The sequence below is a fragment of the Dasypus novemcinctus genome, assembly GCF_030445035.2.
Source record: "Dasypus novemcinctus isolate mDasNov1 chromosome 19 unlocalized genomic scaffold, mDasNov1.1.hap2 SUPER_19_unloc_1, whole genome shotgun sequence".
Classification (NCBI taxonomy): Eukaryota; Metazoa; Chordata; class Mammalia; order Cingulata; family Dasypodidae; genus Dasypus; species Dasypus novemcinctus.
This window is the reverse complement of record NW_026688134.1, coordinates 4,600-16,781: the sequence shown is the minus strand read 5'-3', so window position 1 is coordinate 16,781 and position 12,182 is coordinate 4,600. Positions and strand designations below refer to the sequence as shown.

Below are 12,182 nucleotides of genomic sequence, written 5' to 3'. Positions count from 1 at the left end.
CCCTCCCGAGCCCATCAGTCAAACAGGAGGTGTTCCCAAAATTATTTTGGCTGAGGGGGAGATTGAGGGAACATTTTCTTCATTTAACTTTCTCCTTCTGTTGCCTCCCAGTGTCTTTACAAACCATGTGGTCCTGTGTGTCATTCATAAGAGTCCCAGCTCCAACCTGTCCTCTATGATTTTCTTGCCAGTCAAAGGAACTGGGTTTCCTTTTTCTTAAATAGAAGCAGTTTAGCACAAAAGTGCATACCAAGAGTTTTAGGTCAGACCTAAGTGTTTTTAAAGCCCAGCTTTCCTTGTTAGCAACTGGGTGATCTTGAGTAGGTGACCTCACCAGAGCTTCTGATCCAGTGGAAGATTATCAGCATATATTATCAGCACCCATTTCATAGGGCCGCTTTGAGAATTAAATCTTATATACATTAAAGCCCTTAGCACAGCACTTTGTCAGTGCTTAGTAAATTATAATTATTACACACTTCCTTAATGAGGTCAGGAGGAAGGATGTGGCCCTGGACTGGGCCTGAGATTGGCACGGAATGCTTTATTTGATGCCACAGCATCTGGCTTCACATCCGTGAAGTTGGGAGAGTTATGCATAGTTCTGTCAGTGCATTCCATTGGCTCTTGGAAAAGCAAAACACCCCTCCTTTCCAGGCAGGTAGGAGCTGAGGCACCCTTCAGCCTCCCAGGGGTTCTGGCACACCTGGCAGGTCACTTCTCATGGGAAAAATCACTCTGGTGCCAGTCCTGGGGAATTTTAATTCTTCCCTTTGAATCTACATTTTTAGGTGTCAATTAAATGGTGAATTTTGGCCAGCCTGAACCTTTAGGTAAGGATTTGCATAATATAAGTTGGTTGCAGAAGAAAAGCAGAGAATATCTAGGAAGATATTCAAATAGGAAAAAAACTGTTGTCAGTTACCACCCACCTATGTTTTGTCCATCACTGATCTAGCTACCCACTCATCCCTCTTCCCATTGCCCACCACATTCCCCATCCATCCATTCCTCCACCCATCCCATTCCTCTTTGAAACATCTATCACCCACTCCATCCATCCATCCATCCATCCATCCTTCTAATTTTTTGCCCCAGTCCCCATCCCATTCATTATCATCCATCCACCCTATCCAGGTACCTGCCCATCCATCCATCCATCCATCCATGTATCCATTCATCTACCACCCACCCATTCCATCTCTTCATTTATAAGGCATTTATTAGTTACCCATTTTGTGCCAGGGCTCAGGCTGTGGACCTGGCACACATGTGACCAAGACTAGATCCTTCTTCCAAGAAGGTTCAGTAGATCCAGAGATCTAATCTGAATTTTTAAAAAAGACAAAACTCAACTAACCTTATATAAGACATGACAAACAGAAGGTAGCATCTTATAGTAGTTATGCACATAGGGCTTTGAAGCCAGACCAACTTGACTTTGATTCAGGCTCTGCAATGCTAGGTAGATGTCTTGCACCAATCACAACATTTCTTTAAGCCTCAGTTTTCTTATCTGCTAAGTAGGAATAATATTTGTATCTACTTCAGAGACTCATGATCAGCATTAAACAAGTTAATGTTAGGGCAACTGTTGTGAGGTAACATCATGGGAAAGAACTAAAGACGTCCTCTAGTAACTGAAACCATCCTCCAGCTGGTAACCAGTAAAAAATGGGAACCTTAGTTCTACATCTGCAAGGAATTGAATTCTGCCACCAAGTCTGTGAACTTGGAAGGAGATGTTGAACTCCAGAAAGGAGCCCACCAACACCTTGAGTGTTGCATTGTGGGATCGTGAGTAGAGGGCTCACCATGCCAGGTCTGGACTTCTGACTCATGGAAAGTGTGAGATAATAACTGTGTGTTGTTTGAAGCTGCTTAGTTTGTATTAATTTGTTGCACAGCCTAGTGATACATTAACTAACTTGTCCATGGCTACACAGGTACTCACTGATAAAGCCAGGACTCAGAACAAGAGGAACCAACACACTTATGGAAAGACAACCAACCACAGGGGTTAAAATGCAAAAGATTTTTGATTACCAGTCATTTGACTGGAAAATTCACTTAATCAGAATCTTTAATCCCTGAGTCTTATGATCAGTCAGGGGTGTTCTGGATTTGAAATCAAGTTTCCTGTGGCATAGATAGAAATGCTGTGTAAGTCCTGAAGTTTCTGGAGAAGCACAGCCCCTGTAGAGTTGGGGAGAGTTCTTTATCAGATGTGATGCAAAGGTCTGATTCAGAACAGCTAGGTCTTTCTGCTTTGAACAGGTGATGGGGCCTGGTTATTGAAAAGTAGCCATCTGATTTTATGCCTGTGCCGTCTTTATCCCCAGAGGCCCACATGGGCTAAAATAACTTAATCCTGCAGACACATGACTTACTCCTTTTAAAGACAGAGAATGGCTTGGTGGTGTCAGTTGTATAACAATTTAATGGCTACCACTACCATATAAAAATAACCATATCAGCTTATGATTATTAAGTAATTTCCTGAACTTACCAAAGACTGTCAGAGACCTGTGGGTTTCCCAGGCAGGGTCTTAATTGGCACCTCTTATATCACTGCAAGAATACCTTGCTTTACTGCGCTTCACTTTATTGTTTTTCACAGATAATGCATTTTTTACAAATGGGAAGGATTGTGGCAACCCTGCTTCCAGCAAGTCTTTCGGTGCCATTTTTCCATTAGCATAGGCTCACTTTGTGTCTCTGTGTCATATTTTGAAATTCTTGTAATATTTTAAACTTTTTTATTATAATTATATTGAAAAATACAGTATGGTGATATCTGATCAGCCATCTTTGATGTTATTCTTGTAATTTTTGTAGGGCACCATGTACCATGCCCATATAAGATGGCAAACTTAAATGATAATTGTGTGTTTTCTGACTCCTCCATTCAACGAGCAGTTCCCCCATCTCTCTCTCTTTCATCAGGCCTCCCTGTTCCCTGCAATGAAACAATATTTAAATTAGGCCATTTTACACTGACCCTAAATGTTCAAATGAAAGAAAGAGTTGCACATCTGTCACTTCAAATCAAAACCTAGAAATGATTAGACATTGTGAGGAAGGCATGTCGAAAACTGAGGTAGGTCAAAGGCTGGGCCTCTTGTGCCAAACAGGTACACTGTGAGTACAAAGGAAAAGTCCTTGAAGGAAATTAAAAGTGCTACTCCAGTGAGTACACAAATTATAATAAAGTGACAAAACCTTACTGTTGATAGGGAGAAAGTTTTAGTGGTCTGGATAGAAGATTATACCAGCCACAACATTCCCTAATGCGTACCAAAGCTTAATGCATGCCAAGGCCCTAACTCTCTTCAATTCTATGAAGGCTGTAGAAACTGCAGAAGAAAGTTTCTAGCTAGCAGGCTGGTTCATGAGGTTTAAAAAAAGAAGTCATTTCCAGAACATAAAAGTGCAAGATGAAGCTGCAAGTGCTGATGTAGAAGCCACAACAAGTTATTCAGAAGATCTAAGATAAATGATAGCTACACTAAACAACAGATTTTCAGTGTAGATGAAATAGCCTTATGATGCCATCTAGGGCTTTCGTAGCTGGAGAGAAGTCAGTGATTGTCTTCAAAGCTTCAGAGGACAGGCTAACTCTCTTTTTAGGGGCTAATGCAACTGGTAACTTAAACTTGAAGCCAATGCTCATTTACTATTTATGCTAAGTATACTCTGTCTGTATTCTATAAATAGAAGAACAAAACCTGGATAGTAGCACATCTGTTTACATCATGGTTTACTGAATATTTTAAGCCCACTGTTGAGGCCTATTGCTCACAAAAAAAGTTCCTTTCAGAATATTACTACTTATTGACAAGGTACCTTGTCACCCAAGTACTCTGATGGAGATGTACAGTGAGATTAATGTTTTCATGCCTGCCAACACAACATCAGTTGCAGCCTATGGGTCAAGAAGTCATTTCATCCTTCAAGTCTTAATACTTAAGAAATACGTTTTGTAACACTATAGCTGCCATAGATAGGGATTCCTCTTGTTGGACCTGGGCAAAGTGGAAAGGATTCACCCTTCTAGATGCCATTAAGAATATTCGTGATTCATGGGAGGAAGTCAAAATATCAACATTCACAGGAGTTTGGAAGAAGTTGATTCCAACCCTCCTAGATGATTTTAAGGGCTTAAAGATTTCAGTGGGGGAAGTCACTGCAGATGCGGTGGGAAATGCAAGAGAACTAGAATTAGAAGGGGAGCCTGAAGATGTGACTGAATTGCTGCACTCTCATGATAAAACTTTGATAGAGGAAGAGTTGCTCCTTATAGATGAACAAATAAAATGGCTTCTTGAAATAGAATCTACTCTTGGTGAAGATGCTGTGAACATTGTTGAAATGACAACAGAGGTTTTAGAATATTACATAAACTTAGCTGATAAAGCAGTGGTAGGGTTTGAGAGGATTGACTCCCATTTTCAAAAAAGTTCTACTGTGTGTAAAATGCTATCAGACAACATTGCGTGCTACAGAGGATTCTTTCGTGAAAGGAAGAGTCAGTTGATGAGAACAACTACATTATTGTCTTGTTCTAATAAGACACCCCCATCTTCAGCAACCATCACCCTAATCAGTCAGGAACTATCAACACAGAAGCAAGACCTTCTACCAGAACAAAGATTACAACTCACTGAAGGCTCAGATTATGGTTAGTATTTTTTAGCAAAATATATTTTAAGTAAGGTATGTACATCGTTTTTGCAAATGTAATCTTATTGCATGCTTAATAGACTACTGATGGTATAAACATAACTTTTATATGCAAGGGAAACCAAAAAAAAAATTCATGTGACTTGCTTTATTGCAGTGGTTTCGAACCCAACCTGCGATATCTCCAAAGTATGCCTGTATTTTTAAAATATCCATTCATCATCTCTTTATTAAAGGTCAGGGAAACTTTGTATTAATAAAATGATATACCTCTTCCAAAGTCAGATTGTTGATTAGTTTCTTCATCCCAAAACTGTAGGGACAGGGGGACAGATTCAAGTCTACGCATTTAAACACAAGGACCATCATGGAATTAGCTACCTAAAAACATTGGGAAATTTCTTCCTTGTCTCTCTTCTATCATTCAGTTTTCCTTTGTGACTTCTTGGAGACATGTTAAAGTGACCAACATTTGGATCAGGAAATAAATCTCATTTCCTGCTTTCCGTAGCTCTGTGCTATGCACTAGTGCAGGGCAAAAATTCTTACAAGTCCAGAGCTGATACAGTGATGAATATTGGTAAATTTTTCACTTGTGTGAGTTGTCTGCTCTTGAGGGACAGGACTGATTCTCATTTTGCCCTTTGTTTGTGTGTGTAAACCTGAGTTAAGTGGTCCCACATTCCCAATCTAGTCCAAGGTTACTTTTGTACGCTCTGACTCACTGTCTTGCCCCTTAACCTTGTCTGTCTCTGCTGGGCACTCTAAATATACCCTCTCATCTTTCCCCACCTACCACTTCATGGAGCAGGGACTACTATTATGCCCATCTTCATGATGAAGAAACTGAAGATCAGAGAGGGGGACAAGACTTGCCCAAGCTCACATGGTCATTAAATGGCAGAGTTGGGACTTGAACCCAGGACAGACTGCCCCTGGAACCTATGATTTTATTCATATGTTGGATGTATACTTCTAGGGTTCAGCACTCATAGTTCCACATTTAATGCTTGTTGAGGGCAGTCATATCAAGGGTGAGCCCCAGAGTAGACTGTATGAAGGTAGGAATGAGCTACTTCCATTGGGAAAGGCAATGCAGGGAAAGGCATGGGGCAGTGCACACTTACCTGAGTCATTGCTGCCACTGGATACAGATGCCCTGCGAGGTTACTAGAACCTCAGCTGAGGCAAATCTCAGATTGCTCAATACTCATTTGCTTTCATACATTTAATTCCCTCATTCTTTAGGTTGTTTTGAGAATTTATAATTCCAAACTGTTTTAAGCACTGGGTGGTAAATTAGGTGAAGTTCCTGCTCTTATGGAACTTATATTCTCATCTGGGCATAAAATAAATAAGAAAACCAATGAAGAAAATAATCATAGAAAATAGTAAGGAATGTGAAGGAAGTATAGGGTGATGTGACAGAGAACAGCAGGGATTGACATAGAGCAGTCAGGCTAGACCTGTCTGAGAAGATTACAGCAATGGTGAGACCTAAAAGTTGAGAAGGAGGCAGACAGGCTAAGACTTGTAAAAGGAGCATTCCTGGTCCACGAAAGAGCAAGTGCAAAGGCCCTGAGGCAGGGATAAGTGTGGCCGAGCGGAGGAGGAGAAAGGATGCAATTGAAGCTGAAGCGCAGTGTGTGTGGTGAAAGAGCAGGGCCTTGGATGGAGTGATTTGGAGAGGTCAGCAAGGGTCAGTAGGGCAATTTAGGATAAGAAAAGGAACTTGAACTTTATCCTAGTGGTAACAGGGAGCCATAAAAAGGGGAAGCAGGTCCAGGTTACACTTTTCAGTGACTCTGATTGGCATGGGGAGAATGGGTGAGAGACTCAAGAGTCATCATAAGAACAGGAAGGAGCACTCCAGCAGCCCTGGGCCAGGGCAGTCTGATGGGTGTCTTGTTTCATTCTCCTGCAGCCACAGTAGTTTTCTTTCCAGTTTTTTTTTTTAACTCATTAAGCTCTTTCTTGACTTTCATCGGGAATACTATTTCAGCCCCTCTTTCTCTAACTAACTCCCCAACTCAGTTTTAGGCATTCTTATTCAACATCTTTATATCTGGGAAGATTTCTCTGAACAAGTCCAGGGGAGTGCTCTCTGTTAAACACTCATGGCCCCCAGTTCTTCCTCTTAGTAGCACCCATTGAGCTTGCAACTACTTGACCAAAGTGTCTACTCCTGCCTTCTTCTCCATGAGTTCCATGAAGGCAAGAACTGTATCATCACAGCCCCCAATAGAAAGCTTTCTGCAAATATGAAATAATAATATATTGACGTTAATGGCATTTTCAGATTTGTATTGCTGTCTGAAATGATTTCCCCCCTCCCAAGATAGATGGCTCTCTGGTCTGTTTGCTCATTGTTTTTTGGTCTTTGTCTGCTTGTTGTTTTTTGCTTGTTTGCTTGTTGTCTGTGTTTTTTTTTCTTTAGGAGACACCAGAACTGAACCCGGGACCTTCCATGTGGGAGGCGGTGCTTAACTGCTTGAGCCACATCCACTCCCTGCTTGTTTGTTTTGCTGGTTGTCTGCTCGTTGTTTTTGCTCATTGTTTGTCTTCTCAGGAGGTACTGGGAACTAAAACTGGGACCTCCCATGTGAGAGTTGGGTGCTCAACTGCTTGAGCCACATCTGCTCCCCTTAAATGGCTTTTAAACATTTCAAATGAGTGAGTTTTTAGAGCAATAACTACTATTGGCTGCATACTTTCTAGTGTTAAGCACATTAAATCCACTCTTCACTCATTTAATCAGTGAAATAAAATAGGGAGGTTCACCCCCATTTTTCAAATGAGGAAATGGAGGATGAGAATGGTTGAGTAACTTGCCCAAGGAGACATTTTTCTATGTGGTGGAGATACAAATTGAATCCAGGTCTGTTTGGATGCAAAGCCCAAGCTCTTCTGACCAGTCACTGCTGAAGATAGGCACAATCATTTCTTTGGTTAGTATTCACTGAGGGTCAGCTTTGGAAGCTCAGTGGTGGATGGGCATGTGATGTTGAATTAGCCAGTTCCTGTCTTCTAGAGCACAGCACCTGGTGGAAGAGATGAGACCTGGAGAGAAGTATCTGTGAAATGCAGTGGTTCACACAGCCAGTCCAGACAGCTGTTGTGATCAAAAGAATGCAGTCTTAACAGTCCCAGGAATCATTGTGAAATAACTCACATTCACTCCTCATACAAGGAAGGGGACTCATAGTCCACAGAAATATTCCTTAGCTCTCCTTTGTCCCTTGTCACCAATTCTCTCACATACCACAGCCACTCCCAAACCCCTCTGTCCAAGCTTCCCTCCAAACTGCCTTCTTCACTCTTAACTGAGGCACTACTTATCCTCCTCTCGTTTCCCTTTTCCTCCACATTGTACAATAGTAAGTTACCAAACAGCTGAAAAAACTCCAGCCAACCCTTTTGACAATCTGATGAAAGCCATTGAATGTCTCCCAGAGAAATTCTTACATACATGGATGTGCACATACACATGGACACATGCATACACATGTGCACAAGCACACACATTCACAAAGGCACACAGGCACACACATGCACATGCACACTCACGTACTGGTTTGGCTGTTGTTTCATGGGGTCCTCAGACTTTCTGAATCTCAGTCACGGCTTCTGGTTGAGAACCCCCCGTCATTGATGATCTGAAATGCCTTCAATTCCTTAGCATTTGCCAAATTGAAAAGAGCTTCTTGTCTTTCTGTGTGCATGAGAGAACTCCAGACAGTTTGTGCGAAAATAGATGCACCCCCAACCAACCAAACTCCATGCTTCCAACCTCAGAAGCTTGTCTTTCCTTCTAGTTTCCAGCTTGAGATGCTTTATCTTCCAGCGAGCAGGAAACTCTGTAATTAGGGTAGCAGATGACAAAGGCATTGCTGCTTCCTGGCACTTGACATACTAGCTGAAGGAGCTGGATCCAGCTCTCTCGGTTTTTAGTCTGGGTTCAGGGTCTGGATGAGGGTGGATTTGATTTGCCCACGTGGTATGGTTCTAGAGACAAAGTTCTCAGCCATCACACTGTGCCCTGCTGGGTGGCCCCGAGTTCCCCAGGATGTGAGGAAATAATTTGTGAACTATTTCAAAATACCAAAATTGACCAATTATTTGCTTTAAAAATCTGAGAACATTCTGGTTTATCCCTGTGATGATGCTGTCTTCACAGCCTTATTCTCAGTTGTGCTTTCCTTCAGCCAGGGGCCAGGCAGGAGTGGGGCACTGGAGGCCATCAGGGGAATTCTGAATATCTCTGGGATACCCACAGAACTCTTATCTTGCCCCTTCATGGTCCTGGAATTATTTTTGTCATGTTTAGAAAGGCTTTTGCTAACCTCAAGATTTTTTTAAAGCCACCGTTTTTCTACTTTTAGACCAGTATTCCCCAAAATGCAGTTATGACGACATCACCTTCAAGATTCTTGCCAGATCTTTGTTATACCTCATTATCTTTTATTTAAGATCTGTTCTAATAGTCAACTCTCTTTAGCCTTATCCTAAGTGGTAATATTCATGAAATCACATTAAAATTAGTATATAACTTTTAAAATGAAAATCCTTATCCACGTACCATCTAAAAACCATCCCCTCTACCCCAAGTGCTACACTTTGAGAACACACTGTTCTGATAAGTGCCTTCATGAACTGAAAAAAAAAAAAACTTTTTGATCTTTTTATTCATTTGTAAATTCCATTGCTGCTGCTTTTAAAATCATGTATTCAGTGCTTACTAGGTGCCAGGCACTGGCCTAGGCAATTTCATGCTCTTTATTTCATTTAATCCTTGTGACAAATCTTTGAAGTCGCCATTGTAGTCCCATTTTACAGATGGAGAAGAGATGTCTCAGAGAGGTCCGAGGGTCTTGCTCAGCTGTCTGCATGACCTGGGCGTCTTCCAGGTGCACAGAACCAGGCACCTCTCCATGGTGGTGGTAAACTCGCACACATGATGGGGATGCTGGTTGACCTCCTCAGGTATGCAGAGACTGAGTTTCTAAGGTGGCAGCAGTTCCTATAAACAGCCAAACTGCAGTGGTGACATTTGTTTGTGAAATATAATGCAGTGTTCCAGCAGCCAAGACTCTTTCCAAGAGTTTCTTAAAATCCAGCAGAATAAATATCAGATTTTTTTATTGCCCACCACATAATAGGAATATAACTTATTGCCATTGGAGCGCCAGGCTTTCGGCAGCAGCCATAAATCGGTGCTCCAATTGACTCCATATGTATTTAAGCAAAAGTCAGCCCATGTGGGGGAGCAGTGGATGTAATTGGAATATGGAATGGGGCTTTTGGATTAATTACCTTCTGAATATTAACTGTGCATTATGCTGATTTCCTTGTAAATATATTCAGAAGTCCCAGTGTATGTAGCTGACTCGTGCTTATACAATCAGAATAGCAGATGCCCTCAATGTGGGGTTTGAAACAGTCCCAACTGCAGTGTATGAGGTGGAGTTTCATTTCCCAGGAGAAAAAGAATATTCCAGCCCTTTCCTGAAGGCCTCAAAACATAGTGTACGTTTCCTGACAATAGGGGAAGGAGCCGTGTTTGTTTTCAACACTTAGGTTCATGGACTTTTCCCAAAGAACAAGGTCGTGTTCCGCCGTGAATTCTTGGGGATATTTCTGGCTTGAGTGCTTTGGGAATAGCCATGCTGTGAGGTTGTCTTTAGGGGTAAAGGAGGTGGACAGGTTAGGAGGTAGCAGAGGAGGAAATAGAATGGGGAACAGTGTGACAAGGAAACTAAATGCTTCCCAGCTCTGCTGAGCGGATTGCTGGGATGACCTTGCTTCACGAGTACAGATGACTTCCTACACGTTTACACACATCCTCATTCGCTTAGCAAGGCTTGTACCTGCAGAATCTCATCTAGCACTCATAGCAACTCTGAGAGGTAGGTGCTATGATTCCCATTTCAGAGATGGAGAAACGGGCTTGGGGCAATTTTTGCTTTACGTAAATGTGAATAAACAAATTGTGGAAGTAGGGCTTCAATTAAGGTGAGGGTTTGGGCTCAAAATTAAAGGGTACCAAAAAAATGCAGCAATCAAGAAAAATAATTTTTTTTTTTTAAAGATTTATTTATTTAATTTCCCCCCCTCCCCTGGTTGTCTGTTCTTGGTGTGTATTTGCTGCGTCTTGTTTCTTTGTCCGCTTCTGTTGTCGTTAGCGGCACGGGAAGTGTGGGCGGCGCCATTCCTGTGCAGGCTGCAATTTCTTTTCACGCTGGGTGGCTTTCTCACGGGCGCACTCCTTTTGCGCGTGGGGCTCCCCATGCGGGGGACACCCTTGTGTGGCACGGCACTCCTTGCGCCCATCAGCACTGCGCATGGGCCAGCTCCACACGGGTCAAGGAGGCCTGGGGTTTGAACCGCGGACCTCCCATATGGTAGACAGACGCCCTAACCACTGGGCCAAAGTCCGTTTCCCGAAAAATAATATTTTAATGCAATATTTTTAAATTATGCAAAAAGCTATAATGAACAAAATATCAAAATGCTAAGTAAAGACAGGATAGGATTAGTAATGTCTCGCTGAGGCAAGAGGAAAAACTGGTAATACTGACCCCATCTTTATCTTGATTACTGAGTTTTTTTACATCCCTTAAATTTTTTGCCTTTGGCAAATACCTCACTCGCCTCACTCTAGTCCTGTCCCTGCATGGGAGCCAGAATTCTCTCTTTAAAGTGTATGTGTGGTCATGTCAAGTCCTGACCAAAACCCTCTGGGGGCTTCCTGCTGCCCAAGCCTGGTTCTTAGAGGCTTCTGAGATGGAAGGAGCACACACTGGGTACCCTAACTGGGATCTGTGATATATATACCTCAACTCACTTTTTTAATAAGGATGTTCCTACAGAAATCCTTTTTATTTTTTTTATTTTTTATTATTTTTTACAAGGTACTGGAGATTGGGCCCAGGACCTTGTACATGAGAAGCAGGCACTCAACCACTGAGCTACATCCGCTCTCCAAATGGTAAGGTCACAAAGTTGTTTTTTTAAAATATATTTTTAAGAAAGTACTAGCGATTGATCCCAGGACCTCATACATGGGAAGCAGGTGCTCAAACCACTGAGCAACACCCACTTGCCCATATTTCAACTAATTTAATACTCTTGGCTAAGAGCTTAGCCTGCTTGGGTTTGGATCTTTCTATGTCATTTCCCAGCACTGTGACCTTGGGTCATGAACCTGAAGTCCTTGGGCCTCAAGTTTCTCACTTGATAAAAGGGGATGACAATTGTGCCCATCTCATGAAGTTGCTGAGAAGATTAATAAAATAGCAATAATATGAATCTAGTAACAATCATATCATTTGTGGAGCAGCAATCTCCACAGCTTCTAGCACATAGTAAGTGCTCAATCCTTCAACAAATATTTACTGAACCTCTACTATGTGCTAAGTACATAGTGCTGGAATTATTGAGGTGCAATCAATGCCAGTTATTATTTAGTATTACTTAATCCTCACACCAGCCCATGAGTT

At 42.0% G+C, this 12,182-nt stretch overlaps 2 long non-coding RNA genes across 3 annotated transcripts in view; one reads left to right on the top strand and one right to left on the bottom strand.

The window, feature by feature from the left end:
- The window catches only part of LOC131277421 (uncharacterized), a 149,494-nt gene extending 137,516 nt beyond the window's left edge, over positions 1-11,978 (top strand). For both annotated transcript variants that reach the window (XR_009184591.2, XR_009184590.2), the window contains one exon: positions 11,595-11,978. This is a non-coding gene — a long non-coding RNA (uncharacterized lncRNA). The remainder of the gene's footprint in view (positions 1-11,594) is intronic.
- On the bottom strand, positions 3,245-8,643 carry LOC131277422 (uncharacterized). The gene is made up of 2 exons (XR_009184592.2): positions 8,255-8,643; positions 3,245-7,724 (listed from the first exon to the last, which is right to left on the bottom strand). It is a non-coding gene; the product is annotated as an uncharacterized lncRNA (long non-coding RNA).
- Positions 11,979-12,182: the final 204 nt, after the last annotated feature.